This window comes from Myxine glutinosa, chromosome 4, assembly GCF_964187855.1.
Source record: "Myxine glutinosa chromosome 4, kmMyxGlut1.1, whole genome shotgun sequence".
Taxonomy (NCBI): Eukaryota; Metazoa; Chordata; class Myxini; order Myxiniformes; family Myxinidae; genus Myxine; species Myxine glutinosa.
This window is the reverse complement of record NC_136264.1, coordinates 51,451,488-51,478,231: the sequence shown is the minus strand read 5'-3', so window position 1 is coordinate 51,478,231 and position 26,744 is coordinate 51,451,488. Positions and strand designations below refer to the sequence as shown.

The following is a 26,744-nucleotide window of genomic DNA, read 5'->3' as shown; positions in this document are numbered from 1 at the left end:
TTCCCTCGCGGTCCCCCTGTACTGTCTTTCCCTCGCGGCCCCCCTGTGCTGTCTTTCCCTCGCGGTCCCCCTGTACTGTCTTTCCCTCGCGGTCCCCCTGTACTGTCTTTCCCTCGTGGTCCCCCTGTGCTGTCTTTCCCTCGTGGTCCCCCTGTGCTGTCTTTCCCTCGTGGTCCCCCTGCGCTGTCTTTCCCTCGTGGTCCCCCTGTGCTGTCTTTCCATCGTGGTCCCCCTGTGCTGTCTTTCCCTCGTGGTCCCCCTGTGCTGTCTTTCCCTCGTGGTCCCCCTGTGCTGTCTTTCCCTCGTGGTCCCCCTGTGCTGTCTTTCCCTCGTGGTCCCCCTGTGCTGTCTTTCCGTCGTGGTCCCCCTGTACTGTCTTTCCGTCGTGGTCCCCCTGTGCTGTCTTTCCGTCGTGGTCCCCCTGTACTGTCTTTCCGTCGTGGTCCCCCTGTGCTGTCTTTCCGTCGTGGTCCCCCTGTGCTGTCTTTCCCTCGTGGTCCCCCTGTGCTGTCTTTCCCTCACGGTCCCCCTGTGCTGTCTTTCCCTCGCGGTCCCCCTGTGCTGTCTTTCCCTCGCGGTCCCCCTGTGCTGTCTTTCCCTCACGGTCCCCCTGTGCTGTCTTTCCCTCGTGGTCCCCCTGTGCTGTCTTTCCCTCGCGGCCCCCCTGTGCTGTCTTTCCCTCATGGCCCCCCTGTGCTGTCTTTTGCTCGCGGTCCCCCTGTGCTGTCTTTCCCTCGCGGCCCCCCTGTGCTGTCTTTCCCTCGCGGTCCCCCTGTGCTGTCTTTCCCTCGCGGTCCCCCTGTGCTGTCTTTCCCTCATGGTCCCCCTGCACTGTCTTTCCCTCATGGTCCCCTGTACTGTCTTTCCCTCATGGTCCCCCTGTACTGTCTTTCCCTCGCGGCCCCCATGTGCTGTCTTTTCCTCGCGGTCCCCCTGTGCAGTCTTTCCCTCGTGGCCCCCCTGTGCTGTCTTTCCCTTGCAGCCCCCCTGTGCTGTCTTTCCCTCGCGGTCCCCCTGTGCTGTCTTTCCCTCGCGGTCCCCCTGTGCTGTCTTTCCCTCGTGGTCCCCCTGTGCTGTCTTTCCCTCGCGGTCCCCCTGTGCTGTCTTTCCCTCGCGGTCCCCCTGTGCTGTCTTTCCCTCGTGGTCCCCCTGTGCTGTCTTTCCCTCGCGGCCCCCCTGTGCTGTCTTTCCCTCGCGGTCCCCCTGTGCTGTCTTTCCCTCGCGGCCCCCCTGTGCTGTCTTTCCCTCACGGTCCCCCTGTGCTGTCTTTCCCTTGTGGTCCCCCTGTGCTGTCTTTCCCTCGTGGTCCCCCTGTGCTGTCTTTCCCTCGTGGTCCCCCTGTGCTGTCTTTCCCTCGTGGTCCCCCTGTGCTGTCTTTCCCTCGTTGTCCCCCTGTGGTCTTTCCCTTGTGGTCCCCCTGTGCTGTCTTTCCCTCGTGGTCCCCCTGTGCTGTCTTTCCCTCGTGGTCCCCCTGTGCTGTCTTTCCCTCGTGGTCCCCCTGTGCTGTCTTTCCCTCGTGGTCCCCCTGTGGTCTTTCCCTCGTGGTTGTCAGCTCTTCCACGAGCCTCGATTCAGTATACAAAAACAAACAAACAAAAAAATAAAAAAATAAAAAATATATCCTTCTCATGGATGGGCTTGATTACATGCTCAAAATTAACGTAAATTCCCAATTGCTAAATATGCGGAAGAAGGGTCACCTTCTGTTCTTTCCGAAACAAAAAATTAACTCTGGGACATGATGAGGTGATGTTTTGGGATGCCAATAAGAATAAAAGGTGTGTTCTCTCCTGGGGATGGCAGGATGGCCGAGAGGTAAGCACACTCGCCTCAAAGCTGCCTCACCTGGGTTTAAATCCCGACCCAGCTATAAACTGTCATCCTGGAGTTTCACAGGCTGGGTGAATAATCAATGTGTGTGCCCTCTCTTGGATGGACGTTACACGGCGCCCTGTCTGCCGACATTAGTTGGCGCACGTTAAAGATTCCAGCGAAGCGAAGAGTATGTGAACTATCGCCAGCGAACTGAACAAATCACAAATTGCTGATTTTAGCCCGAACACTAAATGGTGACGAATGACTTTTAAAAATTCTCGGATCCGGATCTTCACCAAAATCGAATCATTTCATCCGTGTCACACACCCAACGTCTTCACCAAATTTTGTTCGAATCCATCCACAACGTTTGGGATATCTTGTTCACAAACAAACAAACAGATAAAAATTGCTTTCGCTCGTTCTGCAGGCTCTTTTTAACTTTGATGTGAAAAGATAGATCCAGCTGTCTTCGCCTGTCAGAATCTTCTTCAATAAATCATCTCCTTCCCTCTGGTAGCGTTCCGGGAGCTATTTTGTAATGGCTACGTCAGTTGCCATTTGCTCAAATGTGAGATCCTTTGGTAACCATTTTGCATTATTGCCTTCTTCAAATTGAAAGGACAATGAATGATTGTTTACACATTTCCAACAATGACATCAATTTCTTCTGCAATGACAGTCAATCCGACAATTCTCTCAAATTAGCCATTCAACACAACGTTTGCTTGAGTGAATATAGTCAGAGGTCTTTGTGAATGCACAGAGTACACAATGTCATTGCACAATATTTCAGCACCGAAATATTATGAGGTCATCTCATCTCGATTCTCAAAGAGATTAATTTATGAATTGGGTTGTTATGTCCGAATGTCTGTCCATCAGGTCATCCATACATCCGTCCGTCCGTTAACTTTTTGCTATTTTTGCTACTCCTCCATTGTTACCCGGCTGATTGTTCTGAAACTTGACACATTAATACACAACACAACAACAACAGGCATTTTAAGGCCATTTTCCCTGCTAGAGCGGGGGTTAGCCTTGCGGTCCCCATGACAATGTTCTCCATTTTGCCCTATTTTCTGCATCTCTCCTTGTTAACCCCCTTGCCCGCATTTCTACTTCCACCACCTTTAGCCAAGTCTTTCTTGGTCTTCCCCGTCCTCTACTTCCTTCTACATTCATTTCCATCACTCTTCTCAACCACTCACTTTCATCCTTCCTCAACACATGACCAAACCATCTCAACCTGTTCCTCTTCACAGCATCAATCACAGGCTCTATTCCCATCATCTTTTACAATTCATCATTTGTCTTCCTCTCTCTCAACGATACTCCGCACATCCACCGAACCATTCGCATTTCCACCCTTTCCAGCCTTCGTTGCTGCTCTACGTTCATTACCCATGTCTCGCTCCCATAAACTTGACACATGAATACAACAACAACAACATGCATTTTAAAGGCCATTTTCCCTGCTAGAGCGGGGGTTAGCCTTGCGGTCCCCATGACAATCTTCTCCATTTTGCCCTGTTTTCTGCATCTCTCCTTGTTAACCCCCTTGCCCGCATTTCTTCTTCCACCATCTTTAGCCAAGTCTTTCTCGGTCTTCCCCGTCTTCTACTTCCTTCTACATTCATTTCCATCACTCTTCTCAACCAGTCACTTTCATCCTTCCTCAACACATGACCAAACCATCTCAACCTGTTCCTCTTCACAGCATCAATCACAGGCTCTATTCCCATCATCTTTCGCAATTCATCATTTGTCTACCTCTCTCTCAAAGACACTCCGCACATCCACCGAACCATTCGCATTTCCACCCTTTCCAACCTTCGTTGCTGCTCTACGTTCATTACCCATGTCTCGCTCCCATAAATCATAACACTTCTCACACATGCAGCATACACCTTTCCCTTCAGCTTCAACGACACTCCCCTCATCATCAGCACGCCACTCAATTCCCGAAACTTCTTCCATGCACATCTCACTCGAGCAACCGTTGCCGAGTCTGATCCACCTTCTCCATTCAGCATGTCTCCGAGGTAGCAAAATGTTTTCACACCTTCCAGCTTCACACCATCTCCAAGATCCAACTCAACATTTCCTCCATCTGCAGCTCCCTCTGTGCACACCTTACATTTGAATGTAGCTGCCACACTGGTTAATGACCCTCTCAGACCACTACATTTTTGATGAACCCACTCAGCGCACATTGTACACTGAATGGAGTTCACTCCGACACCCTTTCTACACACAGCACAGGGCCACTTCCCAGTTCTTTCCACCTCACCACATGCTTTACCACTTGCCATCACCTTCGTCTTTCCGATATTCACCTTCAGACCTTTTGTCTCCATACATTCCTTCCACGTGTTCATCTTTTCCTTCAGTCCATCCATACTTTCCGCAATCAACACCAGATCATCTGCATACAACAACTCCCACGGTAAACCCTCCTTTACTTTCTGAGCCAGCACCTCCATCACAGCTACAAATAGTAGTGGACTTAGTACCGACCCCTGATGCACTCCCACCTTCACCTCAAACTCACCACTGTTCCCGTCCTTCGTCCTTACAGCTGTGCGCGCTCTGTTGTACATTGCCATCACTACTCTGATCAACCATTCCTCCACTCCTAACTTCCTCAATGCCCATGTCAATACTTTGCGTGGAACCTGATCGAATGCTTTCTCCAGATCAACAAACCCAAGAAACAACTTCTTCCTCTTCTCCATGTACTTCTCCTGCAACTGCCTCACAATGAAAAGCGCGTCTGTCGTTCCTCTTCCTGGCATAAATCCAAACTGCATTTCGTCGATCTTCACTTTCTTCCTTATCCTCCTCTCCAACACCCTTTCCAATACCTTCATTCCATGCTCCAATAACTTTATCGCTCGGTACAAGCCACACTCCAGAGGGTCACCTTTCCCCTTGTATAGAGGGACGAGGGTACTCAGTTCCCAATCCACTGGAATGCGGCCTTCTTTCACCACCAGATTACAGATCTCTGTCATTCTCTTCACACCCCAACTTCCTGCTGCCTTCAACATATCTCCCACAACTCCCGTCGGCCCTCCCGCTTTTCTACCCTTCATTGCTTTTATCGCTTCCTCAACTTCCTTCTCAGTTATCTTCTCTGCCGGTCCTAAAACTGGATTACTCTCGATGTTGCCATCCCATTCATTCTCAGTATTCAACAGCATTTCCATATATCTTTTCCATCTTCCTTTAATTCCATCTGGGTCGACAACGATTTGTCCCACTTCATCCTTCAAGCAGCTCACCCCCATCACATCACACCTCTCTTTCGCTATCTGCTTTGCAATCCTGAATACCGCTCTCTGACCCTCTTCCGAATCCAAGCGTTCTCCGAACATTTTCCTACATGCCTCCTGCGCCTTTGCTGCCTCTTTCTTTGCAGCCTTCCTGGCTGCCTTATAACTTTCATGCTCTGCTGTTTCTGCGCCCGTACCCTTCGCCTTCTGCCACTCCTTGAACTTCTTCCTCTTCTCGTCAATCCTCTTTCCAACTTCATCATCCCACCACCATGTTTCCGAGTGCCTCGGTGGTCCTTTTGTCCATCCACATACCTCACCAACGGCTCCCAACAGACTAGCTTTCATTGACATCCAACCACTTTCAAGCTCAACCACATCATCCTCGACCCTACTCAGCCTCTCTTTTAATGCCTCCCTTACTGTCACCTCTTTCAACCTCCACACCTTCATTCTCGGTTGGTACTTCACCCGCCGAGCTCTCCTCGCACCTTTCACCCTTACGTCGCAGACAACCAAGTGGTGCTGTGAAACAGCCTCCTCCCCCGGGATTACCTTTGTGTCTCGGAGGTGCCCCCTATCTCGCCTACGCACCATCAGGTAGTCAACGGTTGTCGTCGATCCACCTGACGTGTATGTAACAAGCTTATTATCCTCTTTCTGGAACTGAGTACATATTACAAATCAACAAATCAGCTCCATCAGCAAACTCCAAAATCCTTTCACCTTCTCCATTTCTCACACCATATCCGTAACCCCCATGAACTCCGTCAAAACCATCCATACTCCTTCCCACATGTCCATTTAGGTCTCCTCCTACCACAACAACTTCCTCATCTTTCACGTTTTCCATCAGCTGCTCTATCGCACACCAGAACTTGTCCTTCTCTTCATCGCTCCGACCAACCTGCGGAGCATATCCCGAGATGACGTTCACCAAGAGCTTTCCAATCATCATTTTCACCATCATCAACCTATCACTCACTCTAGGCACACTCACCACACTGTCTACAAACTCCTCAGAAAACAGGACACCAACACCATTCACGCCCTCCAGGCACCCTTGCCACACAAACTTGTATTTCTGTCCCTGCCTACCCTTCACCATTCTCACACCACTTCCCTTCCATCTCGCCTCTTGCACACAACATATGTCCACTCTTCTTCTGACCAATACTTCCACCACTTCTCCTGATCTCCCTGTCATTGTCCCTACATTCCATGTCCCAAACCTCAGAAACCGATCTCCACTTCGGGCTGTACCCTGCCCACATGTAGTTGTAATTGTCATGGTTCTCTTTTTGAGGCAATGTTTTTTATGGCCGGATGCCCTTCCTGACGCCAACCCTCTTAGTCGCCTCCTACGACACGCAGGGATACGGCGTACCTATTCTTATCCAGGGTACACACTGGGAAACGTTTAAAACATGGAAATCCTGGGGGGGGGGGGGGGGGGGGGGGGATCACCGCTGCGGTTTAAACATATTTAAATAAATATTTAAACAAAACCATGAAAACAATCTGGGAAAAGTCTCTAAGTGAGAACGTGGATTTGAGAAAGCAGGAGCAGAGGTGAAAGAACAAACGAGAATATAGGGGGCGGGGCACAAGTCGAGACGAGGAGGCCGCACGAGACACCAGGCCGCACGAGGCGCGGACAAAGAAACGACTAATTACACACAAATTTTCAACAACTACAAAACCAAAACCAAATAGAAACACACAATAACACATACACAACAAAATACGCAGCGGAAATTTGACAAAGAAAGGAACGGGAAAACACTCAAACTTTGATGCCGTGGAGAGATCAAAACTTGACACATGAATACAAAACAATATTCCACACATTCGTTCGGGCTTCGATTTTTGGACTTGGGATCATGGAGGCTCTTGGCTACGGGGTGGGGGCGCTACCCTCTGAAACTTCGAATCCCTACTTGTCCCTTACTTATCAACAGGTTGCTTTGAAACCCGATACAGTCCTTCTACTCGATGGTCCTGCAGAGTCACTCGGTCTTAGATTTTTCGTTTTTGGGCTTTTCGATTTTGGATCATTGGGGGTCCCAGAGGGGTTAACCCCCAAACTTTGGATCCATGCTCGTCCATTATTGACCAACCGATTGCTCTGAAACCCGATACAGCCCCTCAAATCGATGGCCCACACAATCGCTCAGGCTTCCATTTTTGGTTTTGGATAATGGAGGCTCCCAGTCGGGGTTACCCCCTGAAACTTTGGATCCCTACTCGTCCATTATTTCCCAACCGATTGCTCTGAAACCCAATGCAGCCATTGCACTGGATGCTCCACAGGATCACACGGTCTTAAATTTTTCGATTTTGGATCAGGGAGCTCCCACAAGGAGTTCCCCCAAATCAGCAGAGGTCTGAACAACAACCTCAAGAGATGACCGTCAGCCCACCAGCGGCTATTGATTTTTACATGTTCTGCATTTAAAATGTCCACCACACGAGCTTTGATCCTTCACTTGAGGTTTCATGCTTGGTGCAAAAACGTGAAAATAATAAACGATAAACATTCTTCACTTTAGTTGGCCAAAGGGCACGTGCCAGTGTGGTTCTCTTACTTCCAGGCATTCATTCAAATTGTGAACGTATTGTTACAGACGTGGCTTGGATGTTATTTACCGAGCGGTTTTGGTATGACCACGTCTGCACAAGATTATACTCGAACGTTGACTAGTCGCGCTACGCTAGGGCAATAAAGGAAAAGGACACACGGCTGGGTTTCAAATGACACGACTCCAAGGGTTCAGTTCTCAAGACCTCCGGAGGAGATTATATTCGTTATGGAAGGTCAGATTACAGGGACGAGAGGGACAGCAAAGGAAGATAGGCACTTAGACACAACCTTATATTAACCCCAACAGACGACAGGTAAACGGGACAAGGCTGACTCACACGGGGATTGATGGCAGGAAAGCGGGTATCGATGGCTCCAGGTGCACCTGGGCTCAGGGCAGGATCGACTCGGTCCAAAAGATGCAGGAGGTCTCTCAGCGCTCGGAGGTGGCTCTCTTGGCTTCTCAAAGCTCAAGCTCGGGGCGCATCTGACGTCACGTCCGCTACGTGGCCGCGTATATCCGGCGGGGAGTGACACGCCCTCGGCTCGTTAGCTCCGCCTCGTGGAATCGGCACGTTGCTTCTCATTGGGTGCGTGCGGGGGGTTTACCAGGCTCCGCCCTTGACGAGGAGCTGACAGCCAGCCCCTTTGTGGTAACCCCGTGGAGCGCATGGTCTGGAGCGCATTGTCAATGGCGGCTAACCGAGCCGGTGTCAGGACGCACACTCCCCCCCGCGCAGCGCCGTGCCCCTCTGTTGTTGTTGTTGTTGTTTGGGGAAGAAGATGGGAGGAGGTATGGGAAAGGTCCTAAACTCACTACTGGTGCCATATAATCACATTCTGGTGCAACGAAGAGTCATAATTAATGGAAACGAGTCCTTAACTGACATAGACTAAGAATAACTAGCAAGATGTCCGAAAGTTGTCTACGTGTGATGCGGTGGACCTGGGCACGACATTTAATGGGGGAAAAAGGGGAAGGTCGGCTCTACTGATTGTTGTTTACAGACAATGGGACTAGGGAATGGGGGATTGGGGATAGTTGGGGAATATTGGGGAAATAGGGGAATATTTACAAGCGGATATGGAGGCCAAATTCCATATTCGCAACATTGCACCCTTCTCTACCCTCGGGGCGTCCCGACCCGATAAATTTTTACCTACTTTAGTGTGGCACGCAATGTAGTTCCCTCTACCTAACACTTACACTACCCGCCCCGGGTACTCGTGAAAGGGGTCCACTCTTCCCCCATCCACACCTTCGCACCATGCACACCACTCCGTACCACTTACTCCAACTCTCTCCACACACCTGTACCTGCACACCTGTGCTCTCACACCTGGTGCCACCCGCACCCTTCTCTCCCCAAGCGCATTCGCGCTGATCCACAACACTCACTACTCATACACTGCTCCACACACCTGTCCAGATGCACACCTGTGCAATCACACCTGTCCAGTTGCACACCTGTGCAATCACACCTGTTCAGTTGCACACCTGTGCAATCACACCTGTTCAATTCTCACACACACAGCATCATCTCAGCTAACTACGCCCTTCTGAAACTTGCGCTTCCCAGTCGTCCCTTTAAACTATTGCGCTCCCTCGTCATTATCATCCACACTAAACTACCTGCGTCCCCACTACAGGTATCAGTCACTAACTAACCTTAACGTCACCTAATGTCATCTTCTAGGGCCCTATCCATATAACCTAACCCACCCGGGCTAGTTTTCACTGCCATACACCCCATAAGCTAGTGCTCCTTTGCCCCCCGGGAAGGGATGGTGGATTTGCCATCCCACCACATCGGGGGTCTCTCACTACCAATTTTGCACATCAAATTTCAACAAATTAAAAATTTGCCAATCACTGCCCATCATCTGCCAATCACTACTGCCAATCCCTTGCCAATCATCAAATTTTGTTTTTCTCTAATTTTGGGTCCAAAACACTAACCTCATCACCCAGTCTACTCACTAATACCTCTCGGTGCGCCAATTCCTGTCCAAAGCCCGGCTTCGTAAAGCCAAACAATGAATGCTGGTTGTTTTGTGCCAGCGGCTGGATACATCCCGCATTCGGTGCAGGGAAGGAGGTTTACCCGGGCCGAGATCCCACGCACCATCTCGGCACGGAGCCATCCCATGGCTCGATCTCGGCCTGCCGGAATGCCTCACCAAAAAGTGGTCGCCATGACGACCCTTTCTATCGGGCTGCCAGCTCCGCCTAGTGGAGCACGGACGCGGCCGTTCAAAGCGAGGCCCAGCACGCACCGAGGGCCCGATTCGGCTATAAGTCGTTCTAAACTCTACCCCGTCTAACGTCGATGCTTCACCTGGACGCTTACACCCCGCAGCCCGTTCCTTGCTCACACATCCAGCCGTTTCCATGCTCCTCATACCTTTCCTTACACACCTCGGTACACCCATTCCACTCACAGCCTTGGTCACACACCTGACCACCGAACACTTTGGCACACATTCGTTGGTCGCACACCTCACCAAAACACCTCTTCGCGCCCCCTCCTCAGTCACCTCCTCTGTGACAATCACAGGTGTGCCCTCATTCGCACACCCAACCACGTGCCTCACCACCAACTCCAGCGTGCATTCCCACTCACGCTCTACCATTCCAGGTGTGCATCCTTCCATCCCAGGTGTACATCCTCGCTCACCTGTCACAACCAACTCACTCTCCTTGTCACTCTCAATACTCTCACCTCCACTCTTGACCACGCACTCACCCTTACTCTTGACAGCACACTCTTTCCCCATGCACCTGTCCGTCACACACCTTTCTCGCGCACACTCTCCCGTTACACCCTCTGTAACACTCACCACACCGCGCTTCCATGTGCCCCCTCGCACACGCGCTACGACCGACTCACTCTCGCCAGCACCCTCACTCCTTGGCACGCACTTTTTCCTCACACACCCCAGAGCCGGACTTCCTCGCACACCTCCTTTTTCGCACACCAGACCTGTCGCACACTTCACCCACGGCCTCTCACGAACACCCGGGTCCATCTCGACCCCCAAGCTCCTTAAATCCCCTGGCGCATCATACGCACGACCATATTGGTCACCACTTACACCAGGTCCTCTTCCTCTTCGCTTCTCCTCCATCACCTGCGAATCCCTCATCCGGTTAATGAGCACATCATCACGATCCAAACACAGACTTTGGACCAATTCTTTTATCTCCTCTTTTATCTCTTTCTTATCCCCTCTCCGTCGCTTCTTAATTTCGCTCATCCCTTCTTCCACTTCTTCTAATTTGTGCTTCACCTCTTTTATTCCCCGGTACGTCTCCTCAAGCTCATCCTCTAAGGCTACCTTGACCGTTTCCAGGTGCGTCCTCACCTGCCGGTCCTTCGTCTCCATTACCTCTATCACCTCGTCCAACCTCGTTGTCAGTCCCTCACGTACCATCTGACATTCCCTCTTCGTCGCTATCAAGTCGTCTTTTAGTTCTTTCTGTGTCGCTTTTAATCCTCCTAATACCGCAGTGTTCCTTTGAACCTGCTCCTTTACTTCTTTTTGTCCCTCCGTCAGCTGTTCCACCTCCTGCGTCAGGGCCTCTATGCCCCCTTGTAACTTTACAGTCCCCTTTCTCACCTCCTTCTCCATGTGCTCCTTACAGTGCCTCACCTCCTCGCGCACTCCTCCGACCTCCTCACTCACACCTCTTCTGATCTCCTCCCCCATCACTTGCATCTCCTGCCCAGATGCCACCCTCATCTGCTCCATTTCCTTCCTGTGAGCATCCAGTTTGGTTTCTACCCCCATTCTGACCCCCTCTATCTGCTGCCCCATTTGGTTAACTTCCCTTTCCGCTTGGTCCCTCATGTCCCTCAATTTGCCTTCCATGGTGTTTTCTAACCCCTCTAACCCTTTTTGCATCCCTTCCATTTGATTCTCTTGAGCGGCCATTCTGTTTTCTACCCCCGTTAACCCCTCCTGTATTTCCCCTAATCTATCGTCTAATTTCCCAAATTTCATGTCTAATCCCTTAAAATTATTGTCTAATCCCTCACTGGTACCCCTCGCTTCGTCCCTCATTACCCCTATTTTGCCCTCCAATCGCTCACCCTGAGCATCCATCCGGTTCCCCAACCGCTCACCCAATCGCTCAATTTGGCTCTCCATACTCATCTGTACAGCTGCCTGTAACTGCGCAATGAGGGCCTGCATGTCAATCGGCTGCATGTTAAAGCCCGTTGATACAGCGGCCTCGGCTACCACGCGCTCTTGCGAGGCGCCATTTTGCGCGCCCGCTACTTCGTGCGTGACGGCGCTATTTTGCGAACCTGCCGCCCTCACTGCTTCGCTCTCCTCTTGTCCCTCAATTTGGTCCTGGATCGACCCTACCTCACTCTCCTTTACCGGACCCCAGCTGTCTTGATCCGCCATAGCGCGACTTTCAAAATTCGTTTTTTTTTTTTTTTTTTTTCGTAAAACAAATTCAAATTTCGCCGTTATAATTTCGCGCGGGAAACGCGCTCCGAATCGATTCTACTTGTTACAAATTTGGGCCTAATAAATTTAGTCCCGGGTTCGAATTCCACTCCTCGACACCAATTGTTACCGACGTGGCTTGGATGTTATTTACCGAGCGGTTTTGGTATGACCACGTCTGCACAAGATTATACTCGAACGTTGACTAGTCGCGCTACGCTAGGGCAATAAAGGAAAAGGACACACGGCTGGGTTTCAAATGACACGACTCCAAGGGTTCAGTTCTCAAGACCTCCGGAGGAGATTATATTCGTTATGGAAGGTCAGATTACAGGGACGAGAGGGACAGCAAAGGAAGATAGGCACTTAGACACAACCTTATATTAACCCCAACAGACGACAGGTAAACGGGACAAGGCTGACTCACACGGGGATTGATGGCAGGAAAGCGGGTATCGATGGCTCCAGGTGCACCTGGGCTCAGGGCAGGATCGACTCGGTCCAAAAGATGCAGGAGGTCTCTCAGCGCTCGGAGGTGGCTCTCTTGGCTTCTCAAAGCTCAAGCTCGGGGCGCATCTGACGTCACGTCCGCTACGTGGCCGCGTATATCCGGCGGGGAGTGACACGCCCTCGGCTCGTTAGCTCCGCCTCGTGGAATCGGCACGTTGCTTCTCATTGGGTGTGTGCGGGGGGTTTACCAGGCTCCGCCCTTGACGAGGAGCTGACAGCCAGCCCCTTTGTGGTAACCCCGTGGAGCGCATGGTCTGGAGCGCATTGTCAATGGCGGCTAACCGAGCCGGTGTCAGGACGCACACTCCCCCCCGCGCAGCGCCGTGCCCCTCTGTTGTTGTTGTTGTTGTTGTTTGGGGAAGAAGATGGGAGGAGGTATGGGAAAGGTCCTAAACTCACTACTGGTGCCATATAATCACATTCTGGTGCAACGAAGAGTCATAATTAATGGAAACGAGTCCTTAACTGACATAGACTAAGAATAACTAGCAAGATGTCCGAAAGTTGTCTACGTGTGATGCGGTGGACCTGGGCACGACATTTAATGGGGGAAAAAGGGGAAGGTCGGCTCTACTGATTGTTGTTTACAGACAATGGGACTAGGGAATGGGGGATTGGGGATAGTTGGGGAATATTGGGGAAATAGGGGAATATTTACAAGCGGATATGGAGGCCAAATTCCATATTCGCAACAGTATGTTTTCTCTGTCTGCAGCAGCTCTGCCATGATGAACCTGAAATGCAAAAAAAGTCTGAGAAACAACATTACAATCTCTTATCAAACTTTCTTGCAAAATTGAAGAAAATTTTGTCCCAATTTGAACAATGCTGTTTGGTGTAAGGAAGGATTGTCGAATTTCTTGGTAGCGAAAGATGCACGCTTACTCTTTGCGAAGCGCGGACTTTCTCTTCTCTTCATTAATGTCATCAGCATGGTTGTTTACATCTGGCAGCTTCACATCATGTTCAGTCAGACTTGCTGGAATAGTGTCCAGCTGCAGTTTCCGATCTTTCTGCTCACACAGATAACGGTTTAAGGTGTGACGTCGAAAGCACCAAACCTCCAGGTGTGATAAACAACTTCCAGGGCGGCATGGCCGTGCACCTCTGGCGCCCGACGATGCCGCTGAAAACTGATATTGCATCGAGAACGGGGGGGGGGGGGGGCTAACGAAATAGGTCAAGTACAGGTAAAAATAAAAATAAGCATAAGTACACTCAAGTTACACCACCCCCATGCCAAATTAATAAAAAAGAAGACGTCATGCGGAGGATACTTGCAAAATCCACCCCCCACTATCCGCCCCCCACAATTCCATTGATACAGCAAATTGTCCACTTCATCGAGATTAAAATTGACAATCTTGATCAAAGCTCGGGCCAATAGGAAGAAAAGTGACGATTTTTCAGATGAAAAATGATGATTTTGGAAGGTTGGCCTTGAGTTGACCTTTGACCTTTTGACCTCAAAAATAGTAGTTTCCCTATTTAGTGACTCAATGTGCAAATGCTGTTCAATTTTCAATTCAATCGGATGAAAATTGAGGATTTTTCAAATTTGGCCTATGTTGACCTCAAACATACTTGGTGGTTGAATTCAGTGACCAGATATGCAAGTCCTCTTCAAATTTCAAGTTAATCAGATGAAAATTGAGGATTTTAGTAATTTAGCCTATGTTGACCTCAAAAATACTTGGTGGTTGAATTCAGTGACCAGATATGCAAGTCCTCTTCAAATTTCAAGTTAATCAGATGAAAATTGAGGATTTTAGTAATTTAGCCTATGTTGACCTCAAAAATACTTGGTGGTTGAATTCAGTGACCCGATATGCAAGTCCTCTTCAAATTTCAAGTTAATCGGATGAAAATTGAGGATTTTTCAAATTTAGCCTGTGTTGACCTCAAAAATACTTGGTAGTTGAATTCAGTGACCCGATATGCAAGTCCTCTTCAAATTTCAAGTTAATCGGATGAAAATTGAGGATTTTTCAAATTTGGCCTATGTTGACCTCAAAAATACTTGGTGGTTGAATTCAGTGACCCGATATGCAAGTCCTCTTCAAATTTCAAGTTAATCAGATGAAAATTGAGGATTTTAGTAATTTAGCCTATGTTGACCTTTTGGCCTATGTTGACCTCAAGAATACTTGTGATGTGATGTCATCAATACCTGTGATGTCATAATATTCACGAAAATATTATAGAGGAGGAGGCCCTCCTATGGTGAAAATTTCATGTCAATCTGACCAACGGTTGCCGAGAAAATAAATTTTTGAAATGCTGACACGGCACACACATTACTTTACTGAAATGCAGACACGTACAGTCACGTGAAAAAGTAAGTACACCCCATGTAAAGTTTTGACTTTTTCAACATATTTCTACATACAGCTATTTGATCTTCATTTCAACAATATTGATAGATAAAGGTGATATAATATAACAAATATCATGAAACATTTACATTTTGTAGTCCATTGTTAATCGGTGCAAATCGGTGATTTTCGGTGCAAATCTTTCATACCTGTATTGAAAATCGTGTTAATTCGTGTCGTGTCTTGAGGCCTTGTACAGTGTGCACTGTACAACCTTGAGGCTTTGTTTTTCTCTCAGCGGTCCGTCGTTTGTGATCCAATAACTTTCGTTCTCTGTATTCCCAGTCTTTTCACCCATAGCCTACTTCCTCGTGTAAATCTCAACTCAAAAAAAACAAAAAAAAAAAACATTTCCTTCACTGTTCTCATTCGTTTTTTCATTCTTATTCGTTCGGATTCGTTCGTTCGTTCTTCGACCACGTGTTTCTCCCCCATTTCCCCAGATAGTTTTCACTCATTAACCTTCAATGTTTACACTTTCCCCTCAAGTTATGTATTCCATCATATTTTATAACACCTTTTTCTTCTTCTTCTTTAAAAGGCTGCTTTCGACTTGCTCACCAAATCAATTCATCCCAAAAAAAATATCCATCTCCTATAGTGCCTTTTTTCTACATTCCCTAAACTCTCCTGCACTCCATCCTCCATCCAGCGTCCTTAAACGTATTTTTAACTCAAAGGTCACAAGAAACTCATTTTGCAATAAATGTTCGTTTCCCATAAATCGTACACTTTCAAAAATCCAATCTCACCCCTCCCCTCCAAATCTTCCCCATAACCCCTCCCCTCCAAATCTTCCCCATCACCCCTCCCCTCCAAATCTTCCCCATCACCCATCCCTTTCAAATCTCCCCCCTTGCCCCCTCCCTCCTAAACTACCCCCTCACCCCTCCCCGCCAAGACGCCCCCTCGCCCCTCCCCTCCTAGACTCCTGCCTCACCCCTCCCCTCCAAATCTCCCCCATATCCCATCCCTTTCAAATCCCTCCCCTTGTCCCTTCCCTCCCAAACTCCCCCCTCACCCCTCCCCTTCAAATCTCCCCACCCTCATTGCTTCTCAATTTCCCCCCTCTCACTCCCCCTCCTCAAAGCGTCCTCCCCGCTTCTTCCCCCTTCAAACTCTCACCTCCATCTCCCCCAACCTTCTGCCTCGCTCTTCCCCCTCCTCAAATAACACCTCATTGTGGCTCACCCAATCACCATCAAACCTTTTGTCCGCCCCATCCTTCCCTTTCTCCGAGCTATTCTGAAATCTCTGACACACCTTCAACAGCTCTCCCTACCTCTTCCACCTCTTCCACATCTTACCCTACCCCTCCTCCCCCCTGTTCTGTATCTGATGCTCCCCCTTCCTCTTCATTAACGGTATGGACCTCAAACATCCGGGGCCTTCGTTCAAACTTAACTGATCTCTCCATACAGGATGCTTCTGTCAAACCAGACGTGATCTGCTTAACAGAAACTTTCCTCCTTTATGATGTCTCCGATTCCATAGTATCTCTCCCGGGCTACTCCCTCCTCCGGTATGATAGACCTGAGCCTCGTCCTGGAGGCGGGGTTGCTATCTTTATCAAAAACTCTCTTCCTCTCTCGCCCTGCACTGCACTCTCTCCACCTCACCCCCAGGAATACCTCTGGCTACGGCTTCCCCTTCGCTCCCACCTCTTGTTCATATGTGTGTTGTACCGTCCACCAAACAGTGATGACTCCATCTACATCTCGCTGTCTGATGATATGGACCAACTTCTATCTACTCATCCCAACTCTCTCTTCCTCATATGTGGTGATTTCAACTGTCATCATGCCAGTTGGCTGGGTGTGGGTACCTCTCTCACCAGCCATGGCTCCTCAGCAAAGGACTTCTGCGACTCACTGGGACTGACACAATCTGTCAATTTCCCGACCAAACGGTCTCAGTCAACGGAACATCTTCTCTTCTGGACTTGGTTATGACTAACTTCCCTGAAAATGTCTGCTGCTCTTCTTCTGCTCCGATCGGATCATCTGATCATGTCCTTGTTAAAGTGGACATCTCTCTGACCATCCTCAGGGAGCCTGCTCAGCGTCGACGAGTCTGGCATTTCACTCAGGCCAACTGGCACGGTCTTCAAGCAGCCATCAATCATCTGGACTGGTCTCCCATCTCTACCACCTCTGACATCAACTCATCCTGGGAATTCTTCCAAAGTAAATTGCTCTCTCTCATGCACAGATTTATCCCATCTCGTCTTCAGTTGTCATACCCTTCCTCCCGTCCATGGTACACGGAATCTTGTGGTGAGGCTGTTGCCCAGAAACAACTTGCCTTCGTCTCCTGGAAAGCAAATCCAACGGAAGGAAATCTCATTTCCTTTCCGCAAAGCCCGAAACAAGTGTGTGTCCACCCTCAGGAGAGCCAGGAAACAATATCTCTCCGTTCTCAAGACCGAACTCTCTTATCTGTCTCCCTCTTCCAAATCCTGGTGGCGTCTGGTCAAATCCGTTTCTGGTGTTTGTTCCCCCTCCATCCCCTCCCTTACCTCAAACGGCTACACAGCTGACTCCGCACGTGAAAAAGCTGAATGCCTCAACTCTGTGTTTGCCTCTAAATCTTGTGTCCCAAACCCATCCCTCTCTGTACCCACCATACCCAGTCGTACCCTGCTGCTCCTGGACTCCGTGTCCTTTCCTCCTGACAAGGTGGAAAAGTTTCTGTCAACCCTCGACTCTGATTCTGCAACTGGACCCGACGGCATCAGCCCACGGGTCCTAAAATCCTGCTCTGCTGCTCTATCTCACCCTCTCTCTGTTCTCTTCACCCTCTCTTTTGCTCAAGGTCAACTGCCATCTGCTTGGAAATCAGCCAACATCACCGCTTTGCACAAAAAAGGTGCAAAAACAGAACCTAGCAACTACAGACCAATCAGCCTTCTCCCAATTATCAGCAAAGTCATGGAATCCATCATTGCTTCGGATATGAAATCTTTCCTCTTCTCCAATGGCTTGATCTCTGATCATCAATTTGGTTTCAGACCAGGTCACTCTACTCTGGATATGCTGCTTCTGCTGTCTCAACAATGGATGGAGGTCCTCAATGCCAAACAGGAAATTAGAGCTGTCTCCCTCGACATATCACGTGCCTTCGACATGGTCTGGCACCCCGCTCTGCTCACCAAACTCTCCTCCTTTGGTATCCATGGAAATCTCCACGCATGGCTGGCGGACTTCCTCTCTAGTCGTCGTCAACGTGTGGCCCTGAATGGGTTTCTCTCATCTCCTCTTCCTGTTCAGGCTGGAGTTCCCCAAGGCAGTGTTCTGGGCCCCGTGCTTTTTCTGGTCTTCATCAATGATCTCTCTGACTCTCTCGAAAATCCTCTCTATCTCTTTGCTGATGACTCCACTCTCTGCCGCTCCATTCCTCTTCCCTCAGATCGGCAGTCTGCTGCCTCCTCACTCTCTGAAGACCTGGACAAAATCACAGACTGGTCAAACAAGTGGAACATGTCTTTCAATCCTGACAAATCTCACACTCTTACTATGTCTCTCCGAAAAGATCGACTGGACAACCCTCCCATCTACTTTCTCAACAATCCTCTCCAAGAAGTTCTGTCGCTCAAGATTTTGGGTCTCACTATCTGCCATGATCTTTCTTGGGAAAACCACATTTCCAAGCTGGCCTCCAAAGCCAGTCGCCGACTGGGCATCCTCCGTCGTGCGAAGTCCTTCCTCGGCACACCTGAGCTCCTCACCACATACAAGGCTTTCATCCGCAGCTCAATGGAATACTGTTCTCCCCTATGGGCCGGTGCTCCTGCCTCACACCTAGCTCGGCTTCACGCTGTTGAAACCAAAGCTTTCAGAATTATTGGAATCTCCCGCGATGAAGCTATCTCTGAGGGCCTTTCACTCACTCACCGCAGGCAGGTAGGTGGTCTTTCTGTCTTCTACCGACTCCTCTCCGGCCTTGCACCCCCAGCTCTCTCTGTGCTCTGTCCCCCAAATATTCCTACAGGTCGCACAAGATCTGCCAGCAACCCTCTGATGGTTAAACTGCCGAAATCTCGGCTCTCTGCTCACCTTCACTCTTTCATTCCTCTTTTCTCCCGCCTCTGGAACAAACTCCCTCACTCCCTTCAATCCCACTCCTCCCTCCAGGTCTTTAAAACAGCTGTTCACCACCATCTCTTATCTTCCCCCATCCAAAACCTTGATCTTTTCTACCCCCGCTAATTCACCCCAGATCCACCTTGTTTGAAATTCCAACTTCTTTCCTGGAAGTCCTGGCAGTGTCCATATGTTTTATACCTCTCCCACCGCCCCCTTCCCATGCCCCCCCCCCCCCCAAAGCCCTCGCCCTCTCTCAGATCTCTCGATGTCTCCATGTCTCTCGGTCCCTGCTCTCAAATGTTGTGTTTGTGTCCTTCCCCCTCTCTCCCCATCTTGTCTACCGCTCCCGATGTTATATGTTTTATGTGTCGGTTTGTCTTTCTGTGTGATTAATGTTCGCTCTTTCACGAGCCTCGATCTTGTATACAAAAAAAAAAAAAAAAAAAAAAAAAAAAAATTTGTATAATTTAAATAAACATGAATGCAAATTTCGCATGTGGAAAAAGTAAGTTCTGGCATAGTGAACACTGAGTGTGAGGAAACCGCGAATACCTTACGCATGGGTGTGTCGTGGAACTCGAGGGTCCGGTGTACCTTCTTGGTCTATGCCGTGAAGATGAACACGAGCATGTGACGTCCGGGGGTTCCAGCGACCATTACCTGTAATGTCTCGAACTTGAAAGTTGAGCTCCAATCGCTGCCTAAACATCTTAAAGAAGCCGCCGCTGTGTTAGGCGCGGTCCAATCCATGCACGGAGCTCCCGCCAGGTCCGCCATTGTGAACGGGGGTGCGAGGTCAGCGAGGAATGAACCGATTACAAGAGGGACGGGAAACACCGGCTTTGTACCTCGATGAGCTCGAAAACCGCTGCCACCAATCACCATGTAAAGTTCTGATGTAGAATAGATCACGAGGCGATGATCAAAGAGAACAATCATTTGTTGCAGCACCCGGAACGAGGTCCATGTCGACGACCCCGTGCACACACCGCCTGCCCCCTGGCCGGAGCTCCTCTTCGTTCTCAACAACGCGAGCAAGCACTTCCGGTTCCACACAACTGGCGTGAGGCCATTACAGGTGTGAAGTTCCGTACGGTTGTGTGAACGCCATCACGAATTCAAAATCGCAATTGTATTCACTCGATTCCAATCATCAATTGATACTTTAACAAAACGATCAACACGATTAACGTTTAACGATTTAACATTACGAATGAATGTGGGTTGTATTTGGATATTATCAAACCCGCGCATTGCCGCCATCTGTCCATTTCCGGGTTCGCTGCAGGTTCGTAGTGCTCATCAAAATCTAAACAGTATTTGTAACATTTCAATAAAAGCCGCATCACTGCTCATATCGGTAAATTTTATTCCATCGTGTTTGGAAAACTTGGAAAAATTGTAAAAACGATATAGTGTGGCGGGCACAAGGGGCAATAATTCCGCGCACCAGTGGGTGGCGCGAGCGCCCAGGCGGGGAGCGAAAGCGCATGCCCCGCCCTTCGACCGATCGGCCACGCCCGGGGACTAGGCGTGGCCTCGGCACATACATGGACGGACAAACGGACGGACATTTGGTGAATTATAGTAAGATAATCGATATACATGTTATTATATAATCATTCATTGCATTTTGGGAGTCTTCACAACAATAACCCAGCTTTCATCGCCTATTTCTATATTCATTACCGTCACGGTTACTTCATCACAAATATCAGCAAAATGTGAAGAAAGATGAATGTTACTGCACCTGGTTTGTTCGGAACCTCCTGCGGAAATTCCTCCACACGGAACGCTCCGGCTTCCCCTGCCTTGTTTGGTTATTTCCCATGTCGAAGGAAAAGAGAACAAACTTCAGGAATATCGCAAAGACTCTTATAAACACAACCAGCTGCTCTGAAATCCGTTGGATTCGTGAAGAAACAACTATCACAATGCCCACCGATCAAATATAACCTAGCAACAGTAACATTGCGTCGATGACATCACAATGGAAGAACAATTACCATCTTGGTACTCACCACAACATGGAAAAGCCCTATTTCTTTGGTCTTCGGACCAAAGAAGACCTATTTGGTCTTCGTGGACTTTTTAGTCTTTTGGGTCTTTGGGGTATTTTGGATCTTCAGAGTAGTTGGGGGTCTTCTGAGTCCTTGGTGTCTTTTTGGTCCTCTGTCATTTGGGTCCTTGGGGTTGTTTAGGTCTTTTCGATCCTCAGGGTCTTTGGGGTATTTTGGGTCTTCAGAATCCTTGAGGTCTTCATGGTCTTTTGTGTCTTCAACAGTTGATGGGGTATTTTGGGTGTTTGGGGTCCATTGGGTCATCTGCGTCTTTGGGGTATTTTAGGTCTTTTAACCGGTTGACACAGTCGTGTGTTGACACAAAGATTGCCCCTTAGACACCCCCACTCAAATTCCTCCTAAAGCACTACTCAAATCCTTTAAAACCTGAAACCTAGCCTTATGAAGGGGGACAGACACACGCACAGAGACACACGCACAGAGACACACGCACAGAGACACACGCACAGAGACACACGCACAGACACACACACACACACACACACACACACACACACACACACACACACACACACACGCACAGACACATACACACACACACACACACACACACACACACACACGCATATATACATCTATATATATATCTGTACAGCGTATGTCCTGTGTTGTGTTGTGTTGTCTTGTCACTTGTCATTTGAACTCCTATTTTAACTAATGTAAATACAAAGATGCAGCTCACGTCACTGGCGTCACGAGGGGGCTGCAGGGGGTGTGGACCGCACCGGGTGACACTTTCAGAGGGGATGACACCAAATTTTTGCAGTGTTTCAGCAGAAATGTATTAATTTTTTTTTAAAATATCCCTGTGGTTATTTAAAACAATAAAAACATTTTCCGTAAGCCCAGCTTACATGTATCAATATACCTACAAGGCTAAAACTCCATGCTAATTTACTTTTTGAACCTTCTAATGTGCTCCGGTCAGAGCGGTCATTATTACCCAATTACAATGACGCTTCGAATCACGTGGTTCATCTGCACGCGCTCCAAAAACGCGCTGTTTTCGTTGCCGCTGGTGTATTTATCGTCGCTGCTTCTGTCAAATTTTCTGGTGTTTTATCTACAATGTTGTGGTAATTAGTATTTGTGAACCTATATCAATAACTTTTTTGAGAATGAAGTAGTAATTAAATAAAAAGAAGGAAAAAATATAATAGGCTTCCGCGCAGTTACTCATAATGTTGTAACTAATAATGTTGTAATTCAAGGTAAAAAGATTTTACAAAACAATTTTGTTGTTAGTATTAATTTATCTAAGAAATATGACTGTAATGACTGCCAACCACATGAGTTTTCATAACCAAGCAAACCTTTCATTTCATTTTTGCCATGCCAAAGGTTATGACGGTGTAGCAGCTGTGGGAATGAGGTTTTAACGGTGATTCACACCTTCTTTTTCTTAACAGCACTTTACATATTGATTTTTGTGACGTATACCGGCAACATTAGGCCCCACAGCTATTTCCATCTTTTAATTAGTGAAGTCTTTATAAGTTTCACGATCTGGAGCGCGATCATGTGCCATGTGGTGACGCGATTTGTAGCGGCCTGCGGCCATGTTTGGTCTACGAACCGGAGAACATCGTGCTGAGAGTGAATGAACACTGATGTCTTGCGAGAGATTAATTACGGATCCATAGTTGGTATGTAATCAGTTAGCTCATTCGTTTCCTTGATACATAAAACGTTTATCACATTGCCTTTGCTGTTTTCTCGTGCAGAACGACAAGAACTAGAAGTGTAATTGTTTGTATCGAAGCCGAAATTGTGAATTGCAATTTTTGTACCTTGTAATGAGATCTGTCGGTAATTTCATGCTCGTTTCTCATGTTGTAGTTTCACGGAGCCAACGAATAAACGGGTTCATCAAAGGCCAGGGTTCATCAAAAGACACTGCTCGTCAGTCTCCAATTGATAAAGCTGATTCTTCTGATGCTAGCATGCATTCTGCAGAAGAGCAAGGAGTGGAAATGGCAGAATTTGAAGGAGAAGAGAGTGCTGAAAGTGACTCCAGCCATGATACTGTAAATGAGATGAGTGACGTTGAGGAGAAAGATTTGCAAATTTTATGTGATGTTTCTTTCTGGGAGATACCAGTTCCAGATCATTTTCGGGTTGAAATCATCAAAAGGGGAAGTGCTTCTTTCCAGAACAAAGATGGGCCTTTCAGTGTTGCGGCAAGGCAAGATGCAAAAGCAAAGGGAGATGTGCGCCAGCTTTCAAAAGAGTGGTTTTACAAGGTGATGCCAAATGGTGAGAAAATTCTGCGGTCATGGATGGTTTACTCACTCGTCAGCGAGAGTTTATACTGTTTTTGCTGCCGACTGTTTGCCGTTAGTGCCACAGATACGACATCCAAATTTGTGACTGGGTTTCAGAAGTGGTGGAAACTGAGCCCGAAAGTACATAACCATGAGACAATGAGACATCCGAAGAGCACGGACGTTGCCTTGAAAAGTGGAAAACATTGGCAGCAGGACTGAGGCTGCACAAAACCATTGACGCTGAAACTATTGTTTTGATGGAAATGGAGAAGAAAAAGTGGAGGGACATCTTGGACAGATTGCTTGATATCACATTGTTTCTTGCCAAGCAGAATTGGCATTCCGTGGCCACAAGGAAGATGAATCTTCATTGAATAAAGGGAACTTTCTTGAGATGCTTTCAAAATATGATCCAGTGCTGAAAGAGCACCCAATGAGATTAAAGCGCAGCACATGTAAACTTAAAGTATCAGTCTCTTATATTTTACCAAAAACTCAGAATAAGTTTATAAGTACCCTGGCAAATCATGTGAAGGAGAAGCTTGTCATGGACATAAAGTCTGCGAAGGACTTTGGGATCATGTTCGACAGCACACCTGACATATCACATACTGACCAGATGTCCGAAGTGATCAGATATGTAAAAATCAACAATAGGAAAGTTGAAGTGAAAGAAGTATTTCTAGGATTTTTTCCTTCAAAGGGGAAAAAGCTGCTGACCTCAGTTCTGACATTCTTTAAAAAACTGGAAAGTGATGGATTGGACATAATGATGTGCAGCGCTCGAGGTTACGATAATGCTGCCACGATGGCTGGAATCCATGGAGGTGTACAAGCCATTCTCAAGGGAAAGAACAAGAAAGCTATTTTTAATGGATGTGTGGACCATTCGCTGAACTTTTGCGGTCAGCACTCTTTTCCTGAAAATGCATCGTGTGTGACGTTTTTTGGAACTCTTGAGAGATGTTTTATTTCTTTGCTGCTTCCACCAGTCGATGGGATGTGTTAATTGACCATACTGGAGTGTCATTGAAAAGGCTATCAACAACATGCTGGAGTGCTCATCATGATGCAGTTAAGCCAGTCAAAAAAAAGATTGGTAAGTTTGTGGCTGCGATTGAAGCTCTTTGTGATCCACATGAAAATTTGGACACAAGAGGAGCAGCACAAGGTCTTTTGACTGCTGTCTGTGATTTCACTTTTCTGTGCTACCTGTACTTCTGGTGTGATGTACTTCAGGAAGTTAATCTTACACAGCAGTCCCTGCAGACGAAGGGCTTAACTCTCGACAAGGTGGTGACAAAGCTAGAGGCGCTAAGACTTTTCCTGCGCGAGGAGCGCAGTTACCTAGTGGAGCATGCAATGGAACAGGCGCTTTTAAAATCAGACGAATATAGAATTGCAGAAGAGAGAAGAGGCAGGTTCAAGAAGAGGATGGCAGGGGAGCAGGCAAGCGATGCTGGACGCACTCTGCAAGAAGAAAATAAGAGGGCGATGCTTGAGTGCATTGATCGCTTTCATTCCGAACTCCAGATCAGATCAAGAGCCATCAAGGAAGTAGCAGCCATGTTTGAGGCTGTTCAAGTGAAGAGTCTCATATCTGCCACTGAAGAAGAGTTAAAGGTGTCCACTGTCCATTCCAAAATTGACCACTTTCTATGATGAGGTATCCGAGAGTGAGCTTTTAATAGAAATACCAAGGCTGAGAAGGCACCTGAAAGCAGCAGAGATTGATCTGGAAGAAGCCAAAGATTGGGAAACATTAGACGTTTTGACATTCATGGCTGAATGGGACTTTGTAGAATCTCTCCCAACCCTTTCACGAAGCCTAAAATTATTTCTGACGATCTGTGTGTCTGTGGCTTCATGTGAGAGGAGCTTTTCAAAGCTGAAACTTATAAAGAACTATTTGCGATCTGCCATGGGACAGTCAAGGCTTTCCGATCTTGCGATATTATCAATTGAAAGTGAGTTGGCAAAAGGCATTGATTTCGATGAAGTGATTCACAAGTTCGCAGCTTTGAAGCCAGGAAAGGAAAGTTCTGAATTAGTCGAGTTGTTCACTAGGTGCTGAAATGCTTAGTGTATTTGTTCCTGTTTATTTTTATAGTATTATTTCATTTGAGTATATTTCCATATGCATTTGTCTTCAAGTTCGACATTATTTGGGCCGTTATTGATTGAATGAATGAATGAATGATGGTTTTAAGGCCATTAACTATTACTTAACCAATTTACTGCCTCACAGGTATTGAGTTTCCGCCATGTTGGCTGAAATACATGAGTCGCGTTGACTCTGGTCCCGTGTATTCGTGTGGTTTATCCGTCACGATATAACACACCACATTCAAGTATGGAAGGTCACCGGGCTGGCTTGTACTGTTCACGGTACTGTTGTCATCGGAATCTCCTGTCTCAGGTAGGGAACACAGGTCCTATATCATGTTTTCTTTCATTGCTTACTAATGTCCTAATAAATGTTCAAGTACAATGACATCTACTCCTATCTTTGTTGTATGAGATGAATGTAAACAAACTTAACCAATATTAACTATTACTTCAGAAAGAAAGCTCACTCCTCCATATACTCTACTTTGTGTCTTTCCAGGCAATCTGGATGGAGAAGAGGGAGCTGCCAAGCGTACCTTGGAAGACGTATTTATTCGCCGTTTTATGTACGGCACGTTTCACGGGTGCATGGCCACACCACCGGTGATAAAACGTCGAGCAAACATTCTGATCATCTGTGCCATCCTCATCAGGAGAATTCCACCATTCAAATATCACTTTCTTGCAACATACACCGAGACACTGCTTTCATATTTGTATAAATGTCCAGTGAAACTAGAACTACAGATTGTGGAACATAAACCAATTTACAAGTACATCTGAACTCCAATCTATGGATGAATGAAGCTGCAGTTTGGTGGAGTGTAAAATGGTACAGACATGATCTAAACAGCCGTTATGCAAGTCTTAATTGCCTCATGATATCAAAACAGCAACATTTGGCCCGATGTGGTGAAATGATGCAAGTAAAGGATGAAGCTTTTTGTTTGCTATATGGAGTTTTCTTTCCCCCAATCTTTCAGAAATTATTCCCATTTCGATTCGAATCTCAAAATGGTTTGCAATCTCTACAAGTCTTTTTTTACTTTTATCGAAGGATCTTGGAGGAGCTTTACATTCATCTCGTATAACACAAAGACAGGAGTAGATGTCATTGTACTTGTACATTTATTAGGACATTAGTAAGCAATTTTTAAAAATATGATATAGGACCTGTGT

The 26,744-nt window shown here is 47.6% G+C and overlaps 1 long non-coding RNA gene and 1 pseudogene across 2 annotated transcripts; one reads left to right on the top strand and one right to left on the bottom strand.

The window, feature by feature from the left end:
* LOC144891598 (triple functional domain protein-like) overlaps positions 1–7,711 on the bottom strand; it is a 39,443-nt pseudogene extending 31,732 nt beyond the window's left edge.
* Positions 7,712–19,758: 12,047 nt separating this feature from the next.
* On the top strand, positions 19,759–26,510 carry LOC144891516 (uncharacterized). 2 transcript variants are annotated; one of them, XR_013622964.1, is made up of 3 exons: positions 19,759–20,186; positions 25,705–25,875; positions 26,065–26,510. It is a non-coding gene; the product is annotated as an uncharacterized LOC144891516 (long non-coding RNA). The 2 variants fall into 2 exon arrangements; XR_013622963.1 differs by lacking the exon at positions 19,759–20,186 and adding an exon at positions 22,719–22,835.
* The last annotated feature ends 234 nt before the right edge of the window (positions 26,511–26,744 follow it).